We start from the raw sequence: 20,473 nt of genomic DNA on the forward strand, positions 1-20,473 counted from the left end.
ATGGTATAACAGAGCCAATTTTTTTCTCCTCTATCATGGCCTCGAGTGCCTCCTCTTCTTCTTCATCCTCATCCTCTACCATTGTCCCGTCATTGCTTCAACTCCATCATTTCCACACTCCCATATCATTGAAGCTCGACGATGACAATTTTCTTATCTGGAAACGCCAAGTGCTCGCTATGCTACGCGGTCTGAACTTCATGCATTTCTTAACAGGTGAGTCTGTCCCTTCTCGATATCTTCTCAATGAGGAACAAAAACAGATTCCCAACCCCGCTTATCTCCATCATCAAAAACAAGATCAACTTGTGGTTTCTTGGCTTTTCACTTCGATGTCTGCAACTATCCTCATCAAGATGGTCGGTTTTGATACTTCCATGGAAATCTGGCAACGTCTCACCACACAATATGCGTCCCATACCCGTGCCATGATCAAGAAGCTACGCCTCCTTCTGAAAACCTCCAAGAACGATTGCTCTGTTTCTAAATACATTCTTGATATCAAAAAGACGGTGGACTCATTAGCAGCTATTGGTGCACCTGTATCTACCACAGAACATATGGATGTTATTCTTGATGGTCTTCCTGAAGATTATGATGGGTTCATTACCTCTATTATTTCATGCAATGATCCTTACAATGTGGATGAGATTGAAGCTCTTCTCCTTGCCCAAGAAGAACGTTTCAACAAGCATCGGCTAGCTCAATCCTCGATTGTCCAAGCCAATCACACTGTCACTACGTGGTCTCCCAATAAGTCTTTCACACAAAAGCCCACTCATGCAGTCATTCGTGGTGATCGTTCTCATCATCGGTTTGCAGGATCTCGCACATTTGCACGTCCTGTTTCATCTCAATCTGGTTCTTGGCAATCGCAAAAACAATACTGTCAAATCTGTCATAAATCTGGCCATACAGCAGATATGTGTTTGCACAGGTATGAACCTTCTTCCTCAAGCTCTTTCAATGCCAATATCACTGCATATACACCTCCTGTTCATTCCGATCCTGCTCCTTCCATTCTCGGAGCTCCCTCAACTCTTGAAGATCCATTATGGTACCCTGACAGTGGTGCCACGCACCACATCACGCATGATTCCAACCTCTTCACAACCAAACAAAGCCATTATGGACCTGAAACACTCAAAGTAGGTAATAATCAAGGTATGAAAATTATGCGTACAAGTTCTGCACATTATATTGTTCCTCACACGAATACCATGTTTGTTCTTCACAATCTCCTGCATGTTCCCCGTATAACTAAAAACCTTATCAGTGTAGCTCAATTCGCAAAAGATAACAATGTCTATTTTGAATTTTCTGCTAATGCTTGCTATGTTAAACACCAGGACACACATCAGACTTTACTCCAAGGCACTGTTAAGGACGGTCTCTATGTCTTCCCTCCCTCACATGACACTCATGCTTATACTGTTAATCATGCTGCTTATAAACCTACGCTTCCTACTTTGCAACTCTGGCACAATAGATTAGGTCACTGCAATTTTGATGTTGTTAAACATATTCTACGAACATGTAATGTTGCTTATAAACCTCAAACACAGTTTTGTAATGCTTGCATGTGTGGTAAAGCTCATCAACTGCCTTTTTCTAAATCTACCACTCACTACACTGTACCTCTTGCTCTTGTATACATTGATATTTGGGGACCTTCCCCAATGTGTGCTTCAAATTGTACAAGGTACTACATATCTTTTATGGATGCATATACCAAATATACTTGGCTTTTTCTTCTACATCATAAGTCTCAAGCTCTCACTGCTTTTACACGTTTTAAAAACTTTGCTGAAAAACAAACTGGTCACACACTCAAAGCCATCCAAACGGATAATGCCAAAGAATTCCTCTGTTTTAAGAACATCACACATACTCTTGGTATTCATCACCGTCTCATTTGTCCACACACACATGAACAAAATGGAACCATTGAACGAAAACATCGTCATATCACTGAAATGGGTTTAACTTTACTTATGGCTGCTACTCTTCCAATTCAGTTTTGGGGAGAAGCTTTTACTACTGCCATGCAAATTATCAATGCCCTCCCCTCTTCTGTTCTTTCAAACAAATCACCCTATCAAATGCTTTTTAAACATAAACCTGATTATACTCTTTTTAAAACGTTTGGTTGTGCTTGCTTCCCTCTTCTACGCCCGTATCATAAGCATAAGCTTGATTTTTGGTTTGAATGTTGCTTATTCCTTGGATACAGCTTACACAATAAAGGTTATTTGTGTCTTTCATCAAATGGTAAGACTTACGTATCTCGTCATGTTATTTTTAATGAACAATTGTTTCCTTACACTCTTTCTGAGTACAATTTCACTACACCTGCTATAACCCATCCTACAAATACCACTTTTAATACCCATGCACTAACCATTCTTCAACCACCTGCACCCTCTTTTGTTCATCCTCCTCACACCTTTCCTATTTCTGATATAACTCATTCTCCAAATACCACCCCTAATACCCCTTTGCTAACCATTTTTCAGCCACCTGCACCCTCTTCTGTTCATCCACCTCACACCTTACCTACTTTTCCTCTGTCCCCTACCCATCTTTCTTCTCCTTCTACTTTTTCACCTACTTCTCCTCCTACCCCTGTCACCAATCCCATCAATAATCATCCTATGGTAACTAGATCTAAAGCTAGCATATTCAAACCAAAACTTTTTCACACTAATATTCATTCTTCCATTCCTACCACTGTTCATGAGGCCCTCTCCCCCCCCCCCCATCCCCTGGTTACAAGCCATGCATGATGAATATAATGCCCTCTTACACAATAAAACCTGGACCCTCACATCTCTTCCTCCTGGTGCCAAACCAGTTGGATGCAAATGGCTTTTTAAAAATAAATACAATGTTGATAGCTCTCTACAACGTCATAAAGCACGTCTGGTTGCACAAGGTTTTACTCAAATTGCAGGTTATGATTATAATGAAACATACAGTCCAGTTGTAAAGCCATCCACTATCCGAGTTGTTCTCTTATATGTTGTCACCTCTGCTTGGCCCATTCATCAAATAGATGTGAATAATGCATTTCTAAATGGTGATCTTCAAGAAGATGTCTACATGAAGCAACCACCAGGTTTTGAGTTCGCATCTCCTAACCTTGTGTGCAAACTTCAAAAATCTCTTTATGGGTTAAAGCAATCTCCACGATCCTGGTTCCAAAAGCTAAGTTCCACTCTCCAATCTTTGGGTTTTCATGCAACCAAAAGTGATACATTTTTATTTGTCAAATTTATGCCTTCATATACAATATATGTTTTAATCTATGTTGACAATATCATCATCACAGGATCATCAAAACACGAAGTCACCACCCTCATCTCCCAACTCAGTGAATGCTTTGCGTTGAAGGACCTCGGCCCTATCCACTACTTTCTTGGCATTGAAGTAACTCGTTCCCAAAATGGAGATCTATTGTTGTCTCAAAGCAAATACATTACTGACCTTCTTCGGCGTACAAATATGCTCTCTGCTAATCCTCTTCCAACACCCATGCAGTCCACTCTCATAAGCAACGTGTAGTTTCTCAAAGCAGTACGGAAGCCGAATATAGAAGCATTGCTGTTGTGCTTACTGAGGTTCTCTGGTTACAATCCTTACTCCATGAACTCCACATACCCTATACTAAACCCCAGCTTTTTTCAGATAATCTCGGTGTTGTCCTGCTCAGTGCAAATCCTGTTATGCACTAACGCACCAAGCATTTTGAACTTGATCTCCACTTTGTCAGGGATCATGTTCAACAGCAGCACGTCAGTCTAGTTCATCTTCCGGCACGGTTTCAAGTAGCTGATATTCTGAAAAAACCCATCTCCAAATCTTCGTTCACTGCTTTCAGAACTAAACTTATGGTTAGATCTCCACCTCCATAAGTTTAAATAGGGGGATGTTAGACAGTTAGGATACTGTTACGTATATATGTTATATATACGCATAACTCTTTGTAAATGCATGCAGCTTTGAATATATGAATTAGTTTCTCTCTCATGTTTCCACATCTCTTCTTTCTCTCTCTCTTCTTCGTTTAATAGACAATGCTTTCGATTTGTTGGAGGGACAATGGATTCAGGCAGTATGACGTCCACAGGAAAAAATGGGTTTCCCTTTCCAACCATTTCAAAACTGTTGATCTTTCTCGTAGCTGTCTGGCGTCTAAGTTGTTTCGGATAGTCACCCATCATGGGGTCCACTCGAGTCAAGATGGTTACAAAACACAAACCAATTAAACACCATCAACATATTGAATACAACTAAGTACATAAGAAATTTACATACCGGTAAAATTCGTCCACCTCTTGGACAACCCATACAATGCTACCAAGTCCCGAATAGGTAACTTATTTGGAAGTTGGTCAAGAACAACAAAAACTTCTTTATCCCGCGGAGTCATCTAAGACCTCGGCCACGAGACAATTTTTGTTGGTGTTTTGGTCCAATGGAAAGGAAACTTAGTTTGTCCTTCCATATCATAGAAGTAGGATTAGTCGTCCAGCTCCGCAAAAATTTTGAAGTATTTTCTTTAAAAAATTTGTATGAAGTAATGCAGGGTGCGAATCGAATACTCCCCGGTCGACTTGATAGAGACAGCCAACTCAAGGGAGTACTAGGGCGAGAATTATAATAGAAAAGATTGAGGTGTAGGTATTATTTTGAAGATATCGTAAATAATCCTAAAAGCTTGGAAGGTCGCCCACGAGTTGGGTTGCAATTGGGTCGGCGCCACGTTAAGAATCCGAAAAACCCCCATGGTGAAATCATCAAAGGGGAGGGTAACGTGTAAGTCGGTAAAGAATGTGTTGTAGACAAAAAAAGAAGTCATGGGGGACACCTTCACGACCATGACATACTTAGTCAGAGTAACTACAGATGTCAGGCAACAGCGCGTCTATGGGCGAGTTCAGTTTTAAAAAAGATACTTTAGACAAAAATTTGTCTAAATCATTTGGACCTCTGAAACAAGTAGGGATGTCCAAAACACGTTGATCGACCCACTCGTAGCTTGACCCATCCGACCTAGAGTGGGTCGAGTGGTCTGAGCCACTCCCGTGATGCGGGTAAGCTCAGACGACTCAACATATACTATATTTACAGAGGAGTCAGTGGAAAAAGAGGAAGACATAACTAACCTTGGAGAACGGAAAGAGCAACACATCTAGTAAACTCGGCACTTGGATCACACTAGGTAAACAGTCCCAATACTAAAGGTATAAACCCTATTTATAGAAAACCGATGAGGAGAGAGAGTACGCTTAACGTTGTTAGATCAATATTCATCCAATGGCTCAAGTCATTCGGGATATGAAACGACACTTAATCTCGTTGGATCTCTCAGATTGAACAGTACTCATCAAACAACGACTTTATTTAAAAAAGTAAACATCAAATATATGTCAAGCATTTAATGCGCCCAAAGATTACATTTCACCTTGAGAACTCCAACGGTCATCTTCGACTCTTCGAAAATTAGTTTCTTCGAGCCTGGGGGAAAGGGTACTGGACGAACCTGTCTCGGTCTCGGTGACCGACTGCCTGAGTCAAAGAACATTTCAAGGAATGCAATAAATAATAGTAAGTTACAGCAGCATTGAATAAGTTAAGGTGTATGCCGAAATATATGGAAATATCTCCAAAAAACCAGTTAAAACAAATTAACTGAAAGATACACATCCCTAGTAATAAGGGACCACGATGCATGTCAGTTAATAACTGATGTACAGCCCATTATGGCTAGGACCCATACACCAAGACTATAAATAGAATCCTTTGTGTAGGAATAAAGTACGTTTTTCTCATTTTACTAAAACATACTCTTAAACTAGAGTACTTACTTGAGCGTATTTGAGGAAGGAGACTAGAAGCAATCAGGAAATCACGACACGTCAACAATTGTACGTCCAGTTACAGGTACTATCTAGACCCTTCAGCCTACACAAGTACAATCATTATATTAATTACGATGAATTAAATAATAAAAGTATAAAATAATAAAAGAACTCGTGTAATATTACCATATTAATTATGTAATAATACCATATAATTATTATTTTCTTTTAAAATATGTATTAGAATGATGATACTAATGTTTTTATTTGTAAAAGAAAATACGGACATCATAAATAATAATAAAATTTATGATAATAATTTATATATATATATATATTCCAAATTTTAACAATTTTCTTATTAAAGATAATTTAGAGTATTAAATATTGATGTACTACTATATTTTTCTATCTATTATATATATATATATATATATATATATATATATATATATATTTTGATATATTTATGTATTACTAAATTTTTCTATCTACTATTATAGCTAATTTTTTTTCTCCATATTAATGTGTAATTTAATTAATGTGAAAAGAAAAAATTGTTAATAATGTAATAAGAAATAAATATATATTGAAATACAAAAATCTAAAACAGTACATATTAAAGTAGAAACTGAAGACTTTTTTTATTTTTTTAAATAAAAACAACTAAGAATATTAATTATTTTTAAAAGACTCCTTCATTAGATAAATGTTTTGGGGAATATTGATATAAAAAAAAAGTTATAAAATAAAGGTAATATAATACATAGGAAATTAAATAAAACAGAATCTCCATGCTGAGCTTTGAAGTAACCATCCTCATATTAGAAAAATCAATCCAATGCAACTGGATCAGATTCACACCAAATAGGTTTTGATCTATTAAGTAATGTAATTAAGCTAAATAATATGTAATTATTATACTCCATTTATTCGTTTCTAACTATTTATAAAGTTGAAGATTGTATTAATTATTTTTTTATCAACCGATTATTCTTTTATTTTTAAAATATGAAAAATATATATATATTTTCTTATAAAACTTTAAGTGAAGTATTGCTTCTATCTACCAATAAAAAAATATCAAATGATAAGGATATTATTGAAAAAACTTAAAAAATATAATACAAAATTATACAAGTTAATTTTTTGTAATGAAACATTAAACAACCTTTACATAGAAACAGAGAGTATTAAGTTACAAAAAATAATTACAAAGTAAATTATAAAACTATTGTAAATTAGATTGCGGAAATTGTTTGTTTTTTTATATTATTATGAAATATTTTAAAATGCTAAATCTTTTAGCTGAGGAAAAAAATGGCCCATGCAGGTCTCGAACCTGCGACCTTCGCGTTATTAGCACGACGCTCTAACCAGCTGAGCTAATAGGCCACATGTTTACTGATTTCAAGATACCATTACAGCTGGATTTTGCTACCTTTAGAACTTGAATTGTTCTTTGTAGTGTATATATAAGTGCTTTTGAGAAATAATTGGTTTAGGGTTTTGAGCAAGCTTGGTGCATATTTTCATTTTGAAGGTGTAAATGAATTAAAAAATAATTAATGTTTACTTAGGTGACTAGTGAAAACTTTACAAATATGCTTATTTCCAATGTTTAATAATATTCGTAATTTGATTTTTTCATATAGTGATTCATAAGAACTAAATAATTTTAAAAAAAATATTTATATAAATTTTCTTAGATTGAAAAACAAACTTTGAGGAAGAGATTGGCGGCTCAATTTGAGATAAAGGATCTTGGAAAGTTGAAGTACTTCCTTGGGATAGAGGTTGCTTACTCGAGACTAGGTATCTTTATTTTTCAAAAGAAATCTTGATCTTCCCAAAGAGACCGGTAAGTTGGGTTGCAAGACCACTGAAGTGCCAATAGAGCAAAATCATAGGATTGAAAATGATGAAAAAAATCCAAAGGTGGAAAAGACACAATATCAAAGACTTGTGGGAAAAATCATTTATCTATCACATACTAGGCTAGACATAGCCTATGCAGTTAGTGTGGTTAGCTAATTTATGCATGATCCAAGAGAAAGACACTTGCAGATAGTAAATAGAATTATTCAGTACTTAAAAGCCTATGTAGGAAAATGATTGTTATTCAAAAAGGGGGAAACACTACAAAAAAATGTGTATGTAGTGGCGGTTTTAGTATGGCGGTTATTAAAAACTGTCACAATTTTCTGTATAATACGACAGCTTAATAATCCCCATAATTCTCCGTCAAAATGTGTCATTTATAACCGCCACAATTCTCCTTCGAAATATTGACTCTCCCCTCTCTCGCCTTTTCTTCCCTCCATACCATTCCTTTTTTTTCAATTTTTTTTCTTTTGACCCCTTTGAAAACCTCACTTTTACCTCTTTGGAAACCTCATAGTGACCATTCACACCTCAAAAAGAGCACTCTTTCGAACCCTTTCACTAAATCCTAAATCTTCTCACTCTCATTACCGCAAACCCTCCCACCCCTCCTCACATAGAGCATTCTTTCCAACTCTTTTTCCATACTCCTCCACTAAAGCCACTCGATGACTGTCATTTCCCAAACCCTTCCATATGTGAATTGAAAGAGAAATAAGGAAAGGGGGAAATGATTTCGATTTCAGAAGAGGAATATTAATACTAAGGAGCTTGTGAAAGAGAGGGTTCACTCTTCCACAATGAAGACGACGAAGGGTGGTAAGGTCATGAACCCACTGATGCTTATCGAAAGGAACTTTGCGAGAAAAAAAACTGAAGAGGGTATTCTTCACTTCCTCAACCCACACTCCATTCTCTCTTAGCTTTTGATGTCTTTTTGTCGTTCCTCTTTTTTCTCTTATCCCTACCCTAATTCGTGTTTTACCCTTTTATATACTCTGTTTTTAATTGATTGAAAGTGCAAATAGTTTTTCTTCGAATTTGATAATGCGAAAAAGGTGCAAATAGGGTTTTAAAATAAATAAGTTGTTTTAGTTTCAATCAAATGAACTTATAGCTTAATTTGTTGTGATTTGTGTTCCTTAAACCGTGTGTTCTTGTTATGAATACAAGTTAATTTTTTTATTAATTTTTTGTAATGAAACATTAAACAACATTTACATAGAAACAAAGAGTATTAAGTTACAAAAAATAATTACAAAGTAAATTATAAAACTATTGTAAATTAGATTGCGTAAATTGTTTGTTTTTTTATATTATTATGAAATATTTTAAAATGCTAAATTTTAGCTGAGGAAAAAAATGGCCCATGCAGTTCTCGAACCTGCGACCTTCGCGTTATTAGCACGACGCTCTAACCAACTAAGCTAATAAGCCACATGTTTATTGATTTCAAGATACCATTAGAGCTAGGTTTTGCTACCTTTAGAACTTGAATTGTTCTTTGTAGTGTATATATAAGTGCTTTAGAGAAATAATTGGTTTAGGGTTTTGAGCAAGCTTGGTGCATATTTTCATTTTGAAGGTGTAAATGCATTAAAAAATAATTGATGTTTACTTAGACATAGGTGACTAGTGAAAACTTTACAAATATGCTTATTTCTAATGTGTAATAATATAATTATATTTGTTTTTTTATATATCATGATTCGTGTTCCCACCGCCACCCAACTTTTTGTACCGACCAGGTCATCGGGTGTGATGACGTGGACAAGAGAAAGGTAGGTGGTCAAGAAGTCAACATAGTCGCCGTATGTAGAAGCGGCGTTCTGCAGTATACATAATCGGTTATCGCCGAGATGTGTCACCGCCAAGATGAGTCATCGCCCAAGAGAAGGACATCACCTAAGCAAGACGTCGCCCAAGCAAGACGTCGCCCAAGTAAGACATCGCCCGAAGAGTCAACCCGCGTGACAGAAGCATTTCGCAGAGAAGAGGGCCCACACGATGGAATAACCCTAAGTTGGGTGGCGGCGCTGTGGCACCCTCTGCACAGAATAAACGATCAAGTCAAAGGGGCACGTGACAATGCCCACGTGCTCATTAAAGATCTCCAAGGAAGGCTGCATGCAGGACACGTGATTAATTAGGGCACCCAAATAGTATGATGGCACGAGAAATACAGCGCTTAAGTTAGAGCCCAAGTGGCCGCAAGGTTATTCATTGCACTCCAGATAAGGGAAGTCCATGGGCCAGATACGCTAAGATCCTAAGAATAGCGGCGCAAGGGCCTTCTCCAAGGAACCCTAGATAAGAGCAGGAGCGCAAAGGTAAACCCTAGTTTTCATCTATATAAAGGGCACGAAGAGCCCTAGTAAGGTACGCTTTCATAATTACACAGAGCACTAAACCCTAGTTGTTCTTGACGGCGCACCCAGCTGTGAGCACAAGGCAATTAGGGCAACACAGTTTAGCCACACAGTTCCAGTCATTGAGATAATCATACAGTTTTCAGTCACTTTGGTGTTTCTCGCTGGCTGACTTGATCGTCGGAGTGCAAACGGCCGCGAGGGCGCCCCTTTGTTCACTTCTTTCAGGTACTCATAGACGGAGCAAGACGAAGGTGCCCTAGCTCGCGAGGACAGGCCACGCGCAAAGACGATCCCGGTCAGCCGGCGGGAACATTTGGCGCCCACCGTGGGGCCCGATATAAAACATCAGTCCCACCACACAAGTTTTTCAGTTCCAGTTGCAGTTTCCAACCTAGTTCCAGCCCTCAAATCGCAAATAGTCAAGGGGGGCTTCCAGAAACCACGAACATGAGACCCGCACGCACTAGGAGCGAAGAGATGACCATACAACAAATCGTGGAGAAGCCCTCCAATCAGTGAATGAAGAAGCCAAGGCTGACCAGTTAAGGCCACCGAGTACATTCCTTCAAGACTCCAATTGGCAAATATGTTTACTAAGAGACTTCCCACAAAACAGTTCAAAGATCTTACTTACAAGCTAGGAATGAAAGATATACATTCTCCAGTTTGAAGGAGAGTGTTGCATAATCAAAAGAGTTATTCCATAATGAAGTGTAGATTTCATTCTCTATTAATTAGGACAAATTTGTTTGTAATTTGATTTGATTTGTACCTTTTAATCACCCATTATTTCTAGCTTTAATTATCTATTATTTCTTTCCTTAGTTAGGTTATAAAACAATCTATAAATTGAGAATGTAATCACATTTGTATTTCACATTATAAATATATTCATCTATTCCTTTCAACTGTAATGATATGAATTTTAGAGTTAGCAATCGATAGAAGTTTTACAATGGATGCCTCAAAATGCAAGAAAATTGGAAGTAAATAGAGCAAAAAGGAGGAGAAAGAATCTGAGATGGTGAAATTGTTGAGAAATATATGATTATCTTGAGCAATCACAACTCAGCACACTTCCTGATTCATGTGATACAATGATTCATGTTTTATATTGTAATTCCTCAAGCTAAACTAATATTCATTACGTAAAGTAGGGAGTTCTGCTAATTAATACAAGGAAAAAAATTAGTACTAGTGTTTTTAAAATATCAGAAGACATTAGACTTTTTAAATAAATTTAATGTGTAATAAATAACTAAACAAGTTTAATGTAAAGATAAAATATAAGGTTTGAGAGAGGGGATGGGGAGTATGGAAAATATGAGACATAAGGATTTCTATTTTGGAAGAAAATTTTTCAGAATTATTGACAAGGGATGATGATGAAGCCATAATGAAAGAGAGAGATATGAAAAAAAAAGAGTGTATTTGCTATTTATTGCACCTTACAGGAAGAGAATGAAATGGGTTATTTATAATACCCAGTATTATAGAGTTATGCAGAAGAAACAGTTGTAACTGCTAGCTAACAAAAAAAAACGTTAATATCCTAATAAAAGAAGGAAACAGATTTCAATGTAAGATTTTGTTTAACAATCTCAATGGGCAGTATACTTTTTAATCCAAACCAGCAATAAAATAAAATGAACAAAATTGAAGTGTGAAACATCATAGTTAGAATCATTGCCTTGACATGCAAAACTTGTCTTCTTTTTTCTCTTTATTTTTCAGAGTTTTTGATAAAGGAGAACAAGATACTTTAGTATACAATAATAACCTATGATTACAGTAATCATCTTTAGCCGTCAATGAAGAGCGAAGTTTATTTAAGGATTATAATATGCTTTATGATTTTGTCTCACTAACTCTTCATTAATTTCTTCTATTATCAACAACATATATAAGCAAAATGGATCCACTTTCACTACAAATGAACTATTCAATAAACTTTGCAGAATGATGAAATTCCACAACTATGTAAGACGGAAACCAAAAATTTGATATATACTTATAAAATGGTATTGATATGATTACAGACTGAGAATACAGTGATTGGGAGTAGCTATCAACAATGGTGTAGTAAGCAAATAGCAGATTATGAGAGGGTCTGGATGCAAGCGGTGAGGATAAATGACAACTATCAAACTTATTATATAATCTTGTTTAATAGCTAACGTTATTAATTATCCAAAATATTAACTTGGTTTTCCTAGGAAAGCAAATATTTCGATCAACTATTCTAAATGCGTAATGAGAATACGAATAGTGGGAACATGTTTCATATTCAGCATTAGAGTTGATGATGAGAAAAAATTCCTATCACAGGAAAGGTCTGACACATTTCTATCAGTAGTCAAAAGTTTTCTATTATTACCAATGCAGAAAACAAAAGTAAAAATAGATAAGTAATAGCAGAGTATTAATTGTTTTTGTGGCAGAAAAGTACATATATGTATATATATCTGTCTGTCCTTAGTATTTTACTTTAAGAAATAGACATGATTCTCTTTCTTAATTCTGTTTGATATATTTTATTTTGAGGTTGTTGAACTCAGTTTTTTTTAACTCAGTTTTTTTTTTTTTATCAGCAAAGAATGAAATTAAATTAAAAGGGATACAAATGGGGTATCCCAACCCTTTACACATAACACACCATGTTTTAAGACCTCCAAAAAAGACAACCCAAACCAGGAAGGACATAAAAAGAAAAAAACTACTGCATAAGGAAGCATCCTACACCATCCCTCTTCTGTTTCTATTATGTTTTTGATGTTCTATAAAACACTGCTTAGCCTTTCAGCCATCAAGCAACCAACGATTGTTGTGTAAGGTGGTTTGTATGAGGCATAGAAGTTGCCACTTGTCACTTCTGCAGACCGCCTCATACGTTCCACTTCTCATCTCCACCGTCTCTGCATTTCCTCCTGATCATTCTAGTAACGTAGCTGCCTCAGAGTATATTAGGTTGTTCCAGGAAAACTCCACAGAAACCTGAAAATTTCCATTGCTGCATGATCCATCACCTCATCTCCACAAGGGATCCCTGCATTTATCTCATCAAAGGGTAAGGAAGAGATGATGTTCATGTCCACCCAATGTCACTGATCTCTGCCTCCAATGACTGAAACATGATCACAAGTCTGACATCGCCATAGTACTCTTCTTCACAGCCTCTGATGATGACATGTTTAAGAGTTCCCAGCACCTGTGTTGATCCTCCTTCACTTCTCCCTCATGACACGTCCTAGAAATGTCTTGAACCAGATTTTGCCAGCCCAGGCTGTTTCTTGTTCTCCCTTGTTATGCTTCAAAAGGTGTTATACCTGCAAAACAGCAAAAAAGTTAAGGGATAAACTCTGGATGCAGAGTCCTCCTGACCTGACAGCTGTTCCAGCCCCAGATCCTTGCCCTGTTCTCACCCGAGTGGCACTATCTAGTGTTCCCTCCCACCTTTAGAAGGTAGCTATAGCATTGATCGCACAGACTAAAGATTGTCGTGACACAAATTGGGAAATCTCCATCTCAAATATTCTCTCTGGAGCTGCAGCTGGCAGTTGCCAAGGTTCACTAAGAGATTTGGAAGTATATTCTGAGAAGAGATATTGTAGTCCCAACAGGGCCTTTCATCATAGGAGATGAAAGCAAGCAATTCCTGCCAAGATTCGACTCCTTCATGCCACCATCTTTCTCATCTTCCTCTTGTTCCTTCCACCCAAAAAAAGTGCCTCAATCCTGTGACTGTTATCACACCAAAGACCAAACCACTTACACTATGCCATCCACCCAAAAACCGTGGTATCCTCGCCCCCTTCATATCAGCGTTAACCATGTACCAAGAGCACCATGAAAACGCCTTAGCAGTAAAGAATATGATGGCTCCAGCATCCCGTAAACATCAGTCCAGAGAGTCAATACCTCTCACCCGTCTCTGACCTTCAAACATCCTGTATTATTTATTTTCCTTTGCACACCCAGAGTGAGCGCTTCCATATTTCTCCTTCGCAGCTCCATGACCGACAGTCATCTTAGTGTCCAATCCCCATCAATCCTTTGTTCACCTGCTCCCCTTAGGTGCCTTCGTAGTCGCTGGCAGAGGCATTTTGCCTACCATACCAAACCATCATACAGTGTCTTTTCCTTATGCACCCACATCAGAACCATCCCTTTTCAACAGAGCAGACCCAATTCCTCCCTAGACCCCTCACCAGAACACAGACAGACCCTCTTCCTGTTCCCTTTACTTATAGCTCTTGATACAGGGCATTGGATTCAAAATCCAATCCACAAGGGAGTAATCAAACCTTTGTGCCTTATGTTTCATCCATAACCACGATTTAAGTTGAGCTTTTTGGAACACCTCTTCTGCATCCACTAAACCTTGCTTGAACACCACCGTGTTTCTGTGCTCCCAAATGCACCTTATTATTGCTGCCCATATACCTTTCCATACCATGTTCTGTTTTTTGTTGGCCTGAATTAAATGGAAACTCTCGAAGTGGCTCTTCATATCGTTATGTTGTACAGACAGGGCACCAATCCACCTATAACACTGGCCCCATACGCTCCTAGCCAAGCCACACTCCATAAAGAGATGTTGGCAGGATTCGATCTCTTCTTGGCATAACACACATAAGTTAGATTCCAGCTCCACCCCTCTCCTGCTCAAGCACTCTCTAGTTGGTAGTCTATCCAGGAGAGCTCTCCATGCAGTGATGATGACATTAGGAAAGGCCTTTGCCTTCCATAGGAGCTTAAACACTTCGCTCTGAGTTCCATTACCGCTCTTGATTAAACACAAGTATGCTGATTTCACCGTGAAGCCCCCATTGTCTCCGTATCCCCATACCTGTAGATCTGGCTCCTCCCCTTTAACAGTAGCCCTTGATATGAGAGTTATAAGCTCAGTTACCAACTCCGATTCCCATTCGAATCTGTCACGTCTCCAGCTTAAAGTCCAACGCCATACTGATCCTTCCCACACACCTACCTCATTCACCCTTTGTCCCTGGTTGAGTGATAGGGAGTGTAGTCTGGGGAATAGCGTTTTGAGGTTAATGTTCCCGATCCATACATCCTCCCAGAATCGTACCCTGTCGCCCCTTCCTAGTTTCCATCCGATTTCTGCTTGGAACCATCCATCACCTTCTCCCTCCCTGCACACTCTATTCAGGTCTCTCCACCACCATGACTGCCTTTTGATAGGTGTTTGTATTGGCTCGCTGTTTGTTCCATATTTTGATTCCAACAGCTCCTTCCATTTTTCTCGCTCCTCTAATAACCACCGCCATCTCCACTTGGCCAATAAAGCATAGTTGAACTTGCGGATGTCAGTAAGGCCTAAACCTCCTTCTTCTTTCGCTTTGCACATATTCTCCCAGCTTACCCATGATATTGGTTTCGTTTCCTTCCCCCATCCCCACAAAAACCTCCTTTGAATGGTAGTGATGCTCTTGCACACTGAGTTCGGCGCTCTGAACAAAGATAAATAATACAGAGGTACAGCAGTGAGTACAGACTTTATGACACATATTCTCCCAGCCATGGATAAGAACCTCCCTTTCCATACACTGAGCCTAGCTTTAAGCTTACTAAGGACTGGGTCCCAAAACTTCTTCTTGCGTGGATTGCCTCCCACCTCAAGACCCAGGTACTTAAAAGGAACATCCATCTGATTGCAGTTCAAAGTCTTCGTGTAACAAAGAAGATCGTTGTTATGGACATTAATGCCCGCTAGCTTGGACTTCTGAAAATTAATCTTCAATCCTGATGCAACCTCAAAGCCCCTAAGGATAGCCTTTAGGGTTATGACGTTCCTGAAGGAATCCTCGCAAACAAACACGATGTCATCTGCAAATTGGAGAATGCAAAGTTGGAGCTCCTCCCGGCCAATCTTTAGACCAGATAATAGATCAGCCCTCACTGCTTGTCTTACTAGCCCAGTCAATCCTTCAGCTACTACTAGGAAGAGAAACGGGGCAAGCGGGTCGCCTTGCCTGAGACCCCTTTTAGGGTGGAATTCTTCCGTTGGGCTTCCGTTCACGAGGACGGACACAGTAGCACTCTCCATACAACCTTTGATCCAACTTATCCACTTGCTATGGAATCCCAATTTATGCAACATATCAAAAAGGAACTCCCATCGGACCGAATCATAGGCCTTTTCGAAATCCACCTTTAGACATAGCCCACTTCTCCCACCCTTCCTAAGATCCTCCACAACCTCATTAGCCATAAGCACACTGTCAAGGATGCCTCTATCCTTCAAGAAAGCCGATTGGCAGTCGTCAATAACCGAGGGTAACACCTTCTTAATCCTCCCAGCCAATACTTTTGCAATAATTTTGTATATGGCGCCAACTAAGGATATTGGTCTGTATTGGTCAAGGTAAACGGGGTTCTTAACTTTGGGTATTAATGCTACGAAGGACGCATTACACCCCTTCGGTATCTGTCCTGTTTCATGAAAAAGGTTCATTAGTGCCTGGACCTCTACCTTCAGGAAGGCCCAGCTCTTCTTTATAAAATTGAAGTTGAACCCGTCGGGTCCTGGACTCTTTGATCCTTCACATTGCCACACCGCTTCCTTTATTTCCTCCTGAGAGAATCTTTCTAAAAGGCACATGTTATCAGAAGCAGATAAGGTCTTGAAATCCACCATGTCCATTCTAACGCCTAAGTCTTTAGTCGCTTCAAATCTGTTTTGAAACAACTTCTTCGCTTCCGTCCGAACGACGCTAGGCTCCTCGCTCCATAGGCCCATAACCTCCACTCCCTTCACTTCATTTCTAATTCTTCTCCATCTTAATGAAGAGTGGAAGAATTTTGTGCAAGAGTCACCATTCTTGAACCAGCTAACTCTGGCCTTTTGGCGGATAAGAGATTCTAACTTGATGTTAGTTTCCTTCAGCCGACTGACCAATTCCACCCTTCTTAACCTTTCACTTTCCCTTAGGCTCCCGGTGCAGTCTTGATTGTCTAAGTCCTCAATATCCTGCAATACCTTCTTCTTGCATGTCTCCAAATTACTAAAGACATCCCTGTTCCACACTTTGAGGTCAGGTTGTTGAACTCAGTGTTTTCAATAAACTAAGCATCGCCATCGCGAAAAGTGGTGGCGGATTTTCTGGTCACCGCCTATGACGGTGGCGATGTGGGATTTTCATGGTAGTCCATGACGGTCGTTTTTTGCATCACGGGATGCTAACAGAGAACGGAGAAAGCCAAAAAAGCAGAAAAAATAAGGCTTGTTGCGGTGGCACAAGGTTCCATGAGAGTGGACAGCGGCGACGCACGGTTCCGATGATGGTGTGTGCGGCGGCGACAGTGATTCTGCTAGTGAGAACCCTAACAACAAAGCTATCCTAAATTAAAGACCCAATTGAAATATTATAAGTTAACCTAATAATATTTTATACACTAACACAGTAACCTATTAAATTTTAAACATAATATTATTATTAGAATGCAGTAACTTAGTAATATTCTAAACATATTATTATTATTATTAGAATGCTTCTTGTGTAAACAACACAAACTCCCCCTACATTAAGATTAATAAATTCGTTTAAAAGATAAAATTCTCTTAATAATTCCTTTTATCATTAGACCGTGACCTTATACTCTCCAGAGAAACTAAATTGTTAGTTACGAGTATCTAGCACTATAAATATTGTCTCCTATTTCATAAACTACTTGAATCATAATATTATAGGATCAAAACACTTTAGACATTAAATAGTACACATTAGTGACCAATAAATAGAAGTAACAAGTGGCATGGAAGTTACTTTTGTTCATTCATTGGATTTGCTTATGTGCCCACACTTGTCCAAATACGTCCACACAACGTTATCTTTTTAGTACTCTTAATGCATCTTCACCACCATCAACTACAGGCCCTGCATAAATAAACTTATTCTAGTATCAGAAGATCAAAATCCAAAAACAAGTTTATCTGATCCAAGGCAAGTCTCAATTAAGAACAATAAACATGCGACTCAAACTTCATTCCACCTTCAAAGAACAATTTTCACTCTGATCTGCATTCTCCGCCTCCTGTCCTTATTCCTAACGTATACGGTAACAAAAGCTAGAAGAATAAACTGAAACATACATAAAAAAGTATAAATAAAGGCTGTATAATTTTTTTAAATCTCTTTAAAAAAACTAAAAAATTTGAGACTTGTTATATTTTAGAATCTTATAATGCTTTGAAGGATCTAGCCAAAAGCTATCTCTTCGGATATGTATGGATCTTAAATTCACACAAACTAATTTTTCTTTTAAAATAAAACCATAGATATTACCTTTTCTTGACTCATCAAAACCACTCCAAATCTGTCCATAGAAACATAACTCCATCGCTACTCTCCTCTCTGTTCTGTGATTCTGTTTCTGCTTTTCGGCCAGTGTGAAAAATCACCCATCTATGGTGGTTTTCTGGTGACACCCTAGTCCCAACCTTCACTATACGATATTACTTTGTTTTGTTCTCTCTCCGTGTCAGCTCTATAATAGTATAATTCTTACCTTTGTTAAGATTTCTGGTGACATTTCTGGTGTTGATGTGGAGTTTCTGGCCAACCTCGTGACGGTGCTCTTTTCTATCCCCATGGCAATGCTCTGTTCTCATTTTGATTATTAATTATGATCATGTCTTGCTTTTGGGTATTATCTTTAGCATTTTTGCATGTGGTATAAATTATTTAATTAGCTTCTCAAAATTTTAGAATAGTTATAGCAGATATCCCCTGCAATTCACTTTGTGTTTAAGAGCTTGCTGTTGCTGCTATGCACCGCAAGATTGATTACTATGATTTTAATGAGGGAATCTATTTATCTAGGTTTGTGTGAAGTCTATTCACCAAGCATACGAAAAACTATTAAATTCCTGACTTATCAGTGGCAGTAGTTGACTCTTTATTAAAATTCAATGACAGATTTAGGATAGAACATCAGAACTTTTCATTCTTACAATGCATTACACAACTTTACAAATCCATCTTGAATCTTCATGGGTATTATAGAACTTACAGATTAGATACTTGCTTGCCCTTTTATCAGCAAACCAAAATTCTTACTATGCATTTAGATTGGTATATTATTATAGTATTTAGTGTAGTTTATTTCAAATAAATAGCCAACTATATTTATCAGATATTTAAGAAAAATTTCAAAAGTTATTAGTAATTTCATTTCTCTAACTTTAATCGTTATCAAGCATCCGGTCTAAGGTAGAAGGTTTCGCTTTTGGTGGAGACAAAAATGATGTAAAAGAAAATATTAACCTTTAAGCAAACAGGGAAACAACTTCTAAGTTCTAAGACTACTCCTTGCCGAGAGGACTGATTGATTCTAATGATATATTCATGATATTCAAACCGAAATGGTGTAATGACTAGTTTGAACTTCAAAAACTGGAAGTCTGACAAACCCGGATACCTTCTGTTGAGAAGTGTGATAACTACCTTTTAGTAGGCTGATATGAATGCTTGTATCAACAATGACAGCATGGAAAGCATCAAAATGAGCAGGAGGAAGAAAAAGTGCCAATGGATTAGCAGATATCATTGTAAATTGTGAATATTCAGTGAGATGATATGCACCAAGGTACAACCATTAGCAACTTGAATCAGAGTGAATGATTAGGTCCCTCTTTCAATATTGATTTTGACACAATGAATATCTAATTACACTAAAGCTTGTTTGCTTGCTTACATGTAGGTATCTAATCTTTACATTGTATGTACATGGATCTCCAACAACTACCACATTAAAGACAAATCATTCCAGTTAAGGGAAAAAAGCTTAAGTAACTACTACTTCTAGAACCAAAATCATTCCAGTAACCTTATTGAGCTTATAGTGGCCTTCTTTATACACACTTCAACATCAAATAATAAGGAATCTGCAATTAAATCTACTTGTGCAACTATAGATGATGAAGACAAGGAGACAAAATTGATTAGATAAGAAGACTATATTCAGAACAAGTAGAATTAGTACATCGCCGGTCTTATAGTTGGCGGGGACAGAATATGTAACAATGGAGAAATTAAATCTTCTACAAAGGAACTTGCTGATAAGTGCCTTCCAATATGCGGTGGGATTTTGTGGCGCCAGGTATTCGAAATGTCCATTTTTTCCATCATCATTGTACGATAAAGATTTGTATAAGAGATACATTAGGAAATTTTTTGTACGAAAAGTACACCATAAAATTTATTCTAAACATAATACAACAATAACAAGATATTACCTTTGATGTGACTTTAGCCACTCAAAGTTTGGTTTCTGAACTTGAGATACTATATGATGTACATTAATTGCAACAAGGGGCAAATATACTGA

At 37.7% G+C, this 20,473-nt stretch overlaps 1 long non-coding RNA gene and 2 other non-coding genes across 3 annotated transcripts; 1 reads left to right on the top strand and 2 right to left on the bottom strand.

Moving 5' to 3' along the window:
• Window positions 1-7,185: 7,185 nt before the first annotated feature.
• Window positions 7,186-7,259, bottom strand: TRNAI-AAU (transfer RNA isoleucine (anticodon AAU)). The gene has a single exon. It is a non-coding gene; the product is annotated as a tRNA-Ile (tRNA).
• Window positions 7,260-9,111: 1,852 nt separating this feature from the next.
• Window positions 9,112-9,185, bottom strand: TRNAI-AAU (transfer RNA isoleucine (anticodon AAU)). The gene has a single exon. It is a non-coding gene; the product is annotated as a tRNA-Ile (tRNA).
• A 10,434-nt stretch (window positions 9,186-19,619) lies between these two features.
• LOC137833740 (uncharacterized) lies at window positions 19,620-20,407 on the top strand. The gene is made up of 2 exons (XR_011084841.2): window positions 19,620-19,732; window positions 19,847-20,407. It is a non-coding gene; the product is annotated as an uncharacterized LOC137833740 (long non-coding RNA).
• The last annotated feature ends 66 nt before the right edge of the window (window positions 20,408-20,473 follow it).

The sequence above is a fragment of the Phaseolus vulgaris genome, chromosome 11 (genome assembly GCF_051622355.1).
Source record: "Phaseolus vulgaris cultivar YP4 chromosome 11, ASM5162235v1, whole genome shotgun sequence".
Taxonomy (NCBI): Eukaryota; Viridiplantae; Streptophyta; class Magnoliopsida; order Fabales; family Fabaceae; genus Phaseolus; species Phaseolus vulgaris.